The sequence below is a fragment of the Palaemon carinicauda genome, chromosome 21 (assembly GCF_036898095.1).
Source record: "Palaemon carinicauda isolate YSFRI2023 chromosome 21, ASM3689809v2, whole genome shotgun sequence".
In the NCBI taxonomy this organism is placed as follows: domain Eukaryota; kingdom Metazoa; phylum Arthropoda; class Malacostraca; order Decapoda; family Palaemonidae; genus Palaemon; species Palaemon carinicauda.
This window is the reverse complement of record NC_090745.1, coordinates 94,243,598-94,251,921: the sequence shown is the minus strand read 5'-3', so window position 1 is coordinate 94,251,921 and position 8,324 is coordinate 94,243,598. Positions and strand designations below refer to the sequence as shown.

The window sequence follows — 8,324 nt, the reverse complement described above, 5'->3', positions numbered from 1 at the left end:
GAGTTATCATAGCGTGTTAGTGTTTATCGTGGCTCGTTAACTTGTAGGGGCTCGCGGGCCGGGAAACAATTTTACGGAGGACGATAACTAAATACTTAGCCATTTATCCCCTACTAACAACCGGATGATGCACCCAATAACAATATTTAACTTAACTCGAGTAAAGACGTGAGAATAAAAAAGTGTATAAAAAACAAACGAGTACACAAAAAATGAGGGAGGGTGATGAGGGGAGAGGGGTGAGAGGGAGAGCACTAGCAGCAGATCATCGCATGACTTTGAATCTAATAGAATAAAATGAGATTGTGATGTTGAGGGAGATGAAAGATGGTCTTCCAGGCAGCATGAAATTGGTAGAGGGGGACGGGAAGAAGTAGGGTGGGGGGTTTAAAGGAGTAAGGGGGGTTACTAATTACACAAGAAGAAGAAAAGGCAAAATGAATTATATTCACGATAGTTGAAAACTGACGAGTTAGATATATAGTCATGAGTAAAGGTCATGCAAGCAAATTACATAAAAGAATAACGTATAAAAGCATCGGGGGAGAAGCCACTGGACGGGCGACGAGAAACTAAACTGTGGCTGGTGATGACAATGGCGTGATTATGAGACTGGAAATGATCCTGTTAAGTAGTCAACGTTAATTGTCCTGACTAGTGTCAACGATAATGGAGGGCGACATTTATCCACTGGTCACCATGTGACTAGCTAATGGTCCCGGATGAGTGCTGTGATCCTATGGTCCAGCGAGTGTGATAATGGCCTTGATAAAAAAAGGTCGTATCATGAACAACAGGGGAAAAGGCTTCCAGGTAACAAATGATTATGGGATGTGATGAATAATTGGCGGGACTAAAATGGCAAAGATTTAGTAAATCAAATGGTGGCGTATGTAACATTACTTGGCGCCAGATCTCATAAAAATGCGAGTTAAACATTTGGAAAATGTAGAATATTGTAACCAAACTAAATTGCTTATTAGGGGCTGCTGTTTTCTATTAAGTCGGCATGTGCTCTTGCTCAAAACCCAGACCTGTAAGCGAAGGTTAATGATGTGTATGTGTAAAAGAGGCCTGGTGTGAACCTTAGTACCCATGCCACTTCAGTGAAAAAAAAAAAAAAAAAAAAACTCCAAAAGGCAATGTTATATATTACTGAAAGTGGAGGGGAAGAATATTATTAAATCCTCGATGTCTTACTTACAAATTATGAAGCTTTTAGTTTCTGAAAAAGTGACGATCCTCAGACTCCTCTCAAGCGCACCAATATTGTTTATGGAACAACCACCCATCTGGACCATGCTTATATAGTAGTAGCTCCAGCTAGTTCCCGCCATCAAGTAATGGAATACCCAATTGCATGGTCAAAGCATGAGGTTTGGAGGGAAAGGGGTGGGAAAGGTTTATTATTTTAATTATGTTATGCTATTACTTTTGAAAAAAAAAAGATGGTTGCCTGGTAGAATTTTCGGTTGCAACATGGCACTCTAAGACAGATGAGCATGTTTTGAGGCTTAGAATTGCGTCCACCGGGAACACCGTTGATCCAAAAAATTGGGAAATGTTCTCATTGAAAGTTAAATTCTATATCGCTCTAATAAGAGTACAGAAGACGGAATATATATATATATATATATATATATAGTGTATTTATATATGTATATATACATATATATTGTATATATATGTATATATATATATAATATATAAATATAGATAATATATATAGTATATGTATGTGTATATATATATGAATATATATATATATATATATATATGTGTGTGTGTATATATAAATATATATATATATATATATATATATATTTATATATATTCATTAAATGTTTCGATAACTTTCCAATAAGAACGTGAAAGCTGTATTGATAATGGTTCTTATTTGATTCAACATATCTCTAAATGGATAGTTCATATGAAATTTAATAAGAGGTGTCCATGAAATGGTACTCCCAACGGATGTAAAGGTCCTCTGTTCAATTAACACGAGTAGGGTGTTGGTTCTACAAAATCCTTTTTTTAAATAAATAAATAGCATGCTCAGCAAAATGTTTCATAAATGTGAGCAACAAATACCAATTTAATAGCTCTACAGTTGAAAAAATACGTATTAAAAATTTGCATGATCAGATGAACCCATTTACGAAAATGATACATGCTATAAAGAAGTTAATTCAAATATCGTTAAGTCTTCATAATTATATTTGGATATAGAAGAGGTGGGAACGTGGAGGGGGGAGGGGTTAAGGGGAGAATGGAGGGGGGGGGGGGTAAGGAAGAGGGAGGGGGTATTCCCATATTCCAAGAACTTTTCCCAAAGCTCTACATGCCAGTGGGGGCGACCGAGTCAACTAGGCTATTAAGCCCTTATCTGTGGTCACGCGGATCCGCAGAGCGTTATGCCCGAAAAAGTACCGAGACACATGTAAAGGCAGCCATAAACCCCAAATAGGAACTCATCACAAGGGTTTATTGCAAGATCTGCTTGATAGTGAAGTGTTCTATCATGACGCGGGGTTTTCTCATGACAATATGACGCCCTGAGAGAGAGAGAGAGAGAGAGAGAGAGAGAGAGAGAGAGAGAGAGAGAGAGAGAGAGATAATTATTTCACGTGCATGTTGGTGACTTGGAGAGATGAATTTATATGGCAAATTGCGGTCGTTATTAGACACCGGAATATTAACTCTCCCGGTCACGCAATAATAGATACCGGGCTAGTGAGGCCCTTACGTAAATATCTATGGCTATACGTAGGGTCTTTGCGTGTTCTCCCAGGTTACGCACACTGTTATCCTAATAAGACAAAATTAGAACCTGATACTATAGAAAAAACAATATACCATAAGACTAATAACATGGCTATAAAACACATTGGCCCCTTTGTACTTGGATGGTATCCCATTAAATTATTCAGAACTCAAAACAGTTCTAACACATGAATACTCACATTTATACCACAGGAGACGTACATATTGCCATGGAATTAAAACGCGCTAAGCGCAGGTTTACCTTCACTACACTACTCTCAGTAAACAACTGAAACGGCATGAGGTCCTGAAGCTCAAGTCCAGCGTCTTTTGTTTACACTATTTTCAGCATCGAAACAATCTGAAGTGGTGCTTTTAAAGTGACATTCTGGGACATTTGCCTTGTTTAATAAAAAAAAATTGTTTGCATACGAGTAAGGAGAGAGTCAATACGTCAAAGAATACCATCTATATGAACTCATATGGCAAATAATGTGCTTAATTTTGTTTAAAAATGGACATTTCAAGGTCGTTTATTAGCTAAATATTTCGACAAATATAACTATTCCCGGGTCAGATAACGTCGTCGCCGGTTTACAAGAACAACATTTTACTCCAAAAAGAAAGTAATATGATGAAACACAAAATAGAAAATACAGAAATGCGTAGAGGAAAAGGAAAATAAGAATAAGGATAATTGAACTAACAACCATTACGAAATCGGTGTTTTTGGGCTCCAGTCTCAACAGTGATGCAAGCTTCGTGCACCACAGACTACATGTTTCATGAAATTTCGCCTGGATGTCAACCTGTTGAACGAAAATTTTCCTAAACCTTCCCTTTTCATGAATTAGAACAAAACATACTGCCCGAATTACAGTAGTTGTCAGATTGCTCAAGGCTGAGTTTGGGGACGGGAAAATTGGAAATCTGTCACGGCTTACCGTAAGGAGAGAGTCTGTAGTGCGTCTGTTCGTTATTTCAAGATAAGTCATCACGCAACATTCAGAAATAACAATGAGTAACAGGCTAGTATTGAACGGCTACCCAATTAAACAAAAACTACTACTACTACTACTACTACTACTACCTTCACGTGTGCAATATCGCATTTTGGCAAATGGAATGCTACTATTATTGTTGTTATTACTAGATAAGCTATAACCTAAGTTGGAAAATCAGGATGCTAGAAGCCATAGGGTTTCAATAAGGAAAACAGCCCCCGCGAGGAAAGGAAATAAGGAAATAAAAAACTATAAATGAGAAGTAATGAGTAAGAAATATAAAATATCTTAAGATCAGTAACAACGTTAAAATAGATCTGTCGTATATATACTATGGAGAGAGATTTATGTCAACCCCTTCAACACAAAAACCTTAGCAGCATGTTTGCACTTCTGAAGTTCTACCGACTCGGCTGCGAGATTTAGAAAGATCATTCCACAATATGGTAACAGCTTGAAATTCGATCTGTGATTTACAGACATAGATTTGAGTGTTTTGAAGTGAAAGTGACAGTCGCAACAACAGCAAGGTCAGTTTTTATAGTATTTTCTGCAGCATCTTTTGCATTAATGTATACAGGAGTAATATGATATCAACACTAACAGTATTCATCAGTGATGTTAGCATTGATAAGTTGGTCCTAAACAATTCTCAAATTTCAATATTTTTTTACTGCATCTGATGGTGCGATCATCATTTCCATCTTGAAGGGATATTATTGCCCCAATTATAAAATTTTAATAGCAGTGGAATGTTATGAAATGAGAGAATGAAACATAACGAAACAAAAAGAACCAACGAAATTAGCTATAATTTTCAACTGGTAAGTGATGAGAATGACAGAAAAACGCAAGTTGACCTCAAAAGAGAGAGCGAACCAACAAGATTTTGCATGGGAGATCTTGATTTTGTGTCTTACCGCATGTGATAAAAATAACCCTTTTAAAATGACTAGGGATGACCTAAAGAGTGGTACAAAAATGTAGGAAATGTTGCTAGCTTAATATATTAGTTATTCAGTTCATTCATGAGTCACCTTTGACGAAATCACACTGATAAATAAATAATTATAAAGTACCTTGGATAAATCATATTAGAAACATTTAAAGTAAAGAAATAATAAAAGAACCTGATACATATAAAGTAAAACTTAAAACTAAATACAATAACACATGGATAATAGACTCATTAAAATAAGAAGTTGCCAAAGCCACTGGGAAATTTCTTCGGTAAATCCTTTTGGTAGAAGACTTCTTCGAGAAACCACCGACTGCAAGTCCAGCGTCTGGATCAATAATCTGGAAGGAAGGAAAGAAATATATTAGGAATGAGAATCTTATTGCCTGTGAATGTGACACAGTTATACGACTATTCAAGCAAGTTTAGAGGTTCGTTTTGATAAGAGGGGGAGATTACCTAGTCCTATGAATCAAACTCGACTCTTGAAGGGTAATAATGCAAGACCTCATTTAATTGGTAATCTTTTTAAAAATAAATGGGGGTTATATTTATGTAACACATTGGGAATAAAATTATGGTAATAACCATGGAGTGAATAAAGATGACAAAAGGTGACAAAAACTTGCAAAAGGGCATCAACAATAAAATAATTTCATTATGTTTACAGCAATTATACCTTATATATTATATTTTTTATATATTCTTTTACCTTTTTTAATTATAAAAACGATTGCACTCAGTTTGGAAATGGTTGGAAAAAGTATTACTTTCGAGCATTGAGAAACATTATTGAGTGTGTAGAAAATGGCGTGAATAATTTAAAGTACATCATAATGGAATTAGAACGTAAAGCCCATTATTATCATCATTACTACTTGCTAAGCTACAACCCTAGTTGGTAAAACAGAATGCTATAAGCCCAATGGCTCCAACAGGGAAAATAGCCCAGTGAGGAAAGGAAATAAGGAAAAACTGCAAGAGACTTCTAAGAACAATAATAACTTTTAAATAAATCTTTCATATATAAACTATAAAAACTTGAAAATAACAAGAGGAAGAGATACAAGATAGACTAGTGTGCCTGAGTGTACCCTCAAGCAAGAGATCTCTAAACCAAGACAGTACAAGCTGTCACTGCTATTAGCATAAAGAATTAATTCAATGCATCTGCATACTATTCTAAATAGACATTATCTGATCACTTTTGAAAAGGAGGCATAAAGTTGCTTCTAAGCAGTCGAAAATTCGCAGAAGGCGATGGAATAAAAAAAAAAATTGCACAGAAGGCTTTTATCAAAGTATTTTAAATAAATCAGAGCAGTAATTGACAGGACAACTATGAAAAAGTACTTTTTGGATGATTAAATTCTCCCTATTATTCATGCTAACGGCTTTAAAATTCGTAAAACTTGTAAAAGCTATTTCTCTTCCTATTTTAGAAATTCACGAAGAAACAAGGAACAAAGTAAGACATTTTGGGGACCCAATATCATTTGCATACAATATATTGATCCCTTAAAGTAACCCCGAAGAGTCTCTCTCTCTCTCTCTCTCTCTCTCTCTCTCTCTCTCTCTCTCTCTCTCTCTTCCACTTCTTGATTTTATGAGTCACGTGACAAAACGCCTCGTAAACTTTTATACTCGAGTTCCAGCTACACGCACCTTTTTTCCTGATCAAGCTTGTATTTTTCTATGTTCCCTGAAAAAAAAACTATCACAGATGTCAGCTTTTATCGAATCTAGTGTCAAAATGTACAAAATATCTATACAGTAACAAAAATCATCCATATTTTCAATCAGACAATAACGATTTCTTTCACTATGTGTTTGTGTTGTTATAATTCACTCGTATTGTAGATGGTCTATGTGGGCGACCAATGTAAGGTAACTTAAAAACCTCAAAGAATTTAGGAAAGAAATATCTAATCTATACAAAATTGGAGACTCTCCTCTTCTCCAAATAGTACGTACGTTAGCCCACCAAACAACTGCCGTCAATATGATTATTCACTGTTACTGATTCCTCTGAAGAAGTGGACATAACATAAAAAAGTTTGAATGATTTTCGGAAACCCTGGAAGAATTTTAAAGTCAACTCGAAACTTTTCCCTTTTCAAGATGCCTCGATTTGAGCTATATGTCTCCTAAACAGGTTTATGAAATCAAATTTAACTTTGTTTTATCAAATCATTTCCTCCCCAAAGCTTCAGAAAGACTCCCGAAAGAACTAACCTTGGCTTGATGTCTTTAATACCTTCTTCATTTCATCTAACACAATATTATTATTATCATTATTACTTGCTAAGCTACAACCCTAGTTGGAAGAACAGGATGCTATATACCCAAGGATTCCAACAGGGAAAACAGTCCCATGAGGCAAGGAAATAAACTACAGAAGTAATTAACAAAGAAAATAAAATATTTTAAGAACAGTAATTACGTTACAATGAATTTTAAGAGCTGATTACCATAGCTAAAGAGTCTCTTCTACACTTACCAAGAGGAAAGTAGCCACTGAACAATGACAGTGTAGTAGTTAACCCCTTGAGCGAAGAAGTATTGTTTGATAATATAAGAGTTGTCTGGTGTATGAGGACATATGGTAAGAAAATATGTAAAGAATAGGCCAGACTATTCGGTGTATGTGTAGGCAAATGGAAAATGAGCAGTAATCAGTGAGAAGGATCCAATGTAGTACTGTCTGGCCCATTAAAGGACCCAATAACGCTCTAGTGGTAGTATCTCACCAGGTGGCTGGTGCCCTGGCCAACCTACTACCTACAATCTAGTAAAACTTTCAGTCTATGTTTTGAAATGGGTAAATGCCATTATACAACATCAGGATTACACAGCGAGAGAGAGAGAGAGAGAGAGAGAGAGAGAGAGAGAGAGAGAGAGAGAGAGAGAGAGAGAGAGAGAGAGAGAGAGAGAGAGAGCACTTTACTGACCCAATAATTTACCCTTTTATCTTAATTTACGGTAGGAAATGTTTTCTTGTAAACAAAAAGAAGGAAATCTGAGAAGCATCCAAGTGACATTGATTCAGTTGTGTGTTTACAAGGAAAACCTCGCCAATAAATTCTGCAGATTCATGCAATAACTCTCAGGCAACATTCCTCCAAGGTTGCAAAGTCAGCCACACGACTAAACTTTTATTGTGCTCTTATTAACCAACCCAATTTTGGAGCTAGTTTGCGTAAACGTTTCGAAGAAAACAATGATAATTTTGTTTGTTTGGCAGATATAGATCATAAATAATAAAGGAAATAAGTAAAAATTTTACCATATACATAATTAATGCACAACAGACACACATTATATTCAAAATGTGTAAATAAAAAAAAAATAACCTTGCAAGAGGACGCACATCACTCTGCATAGCAATCCACAAATAAATCAAGCAATCCATTTCCAGACAATGTTTTAAAATGTTGAAAATATACATTAATAAATATATACTCGCACATATGCTTACACAGTATGCATATTCTTATTTGACCTTTGAAGGGTAAAATTAGACTACCGGTTCCTCAGTAGGGTCTTCATAGGTGAGAATGCTAGACCCCTGACCTTTTTCCCTGACACAGTAGATACTG

The 8,324-nt window shown here is 35.7% G+C and overlaps 1 long non-coding RNA gene across 1 annotated transcript in view; it reads right to left on the bottom strand.

The window, feature by feature from the left end:
- Nucleotides 1-3,941: 3,941 nt before the first annotated feature.
- The window catches only part of LOC137614709 (uncharacterized), a 107,378-nt gene continuing 102,995 nt past the window's right edge, over nucleotides 3,942-8,324 (bottom strand). The window contains exon 2 of the long non-coding RNA XR_011039130.1: nucleotides 3,942-5,066. This is a non-coding gene — a long non-coding RNA (uncharacterized lncRNA). The remainder of the gene's footprint in view (nucleotides 5,067-8,324) is intronic.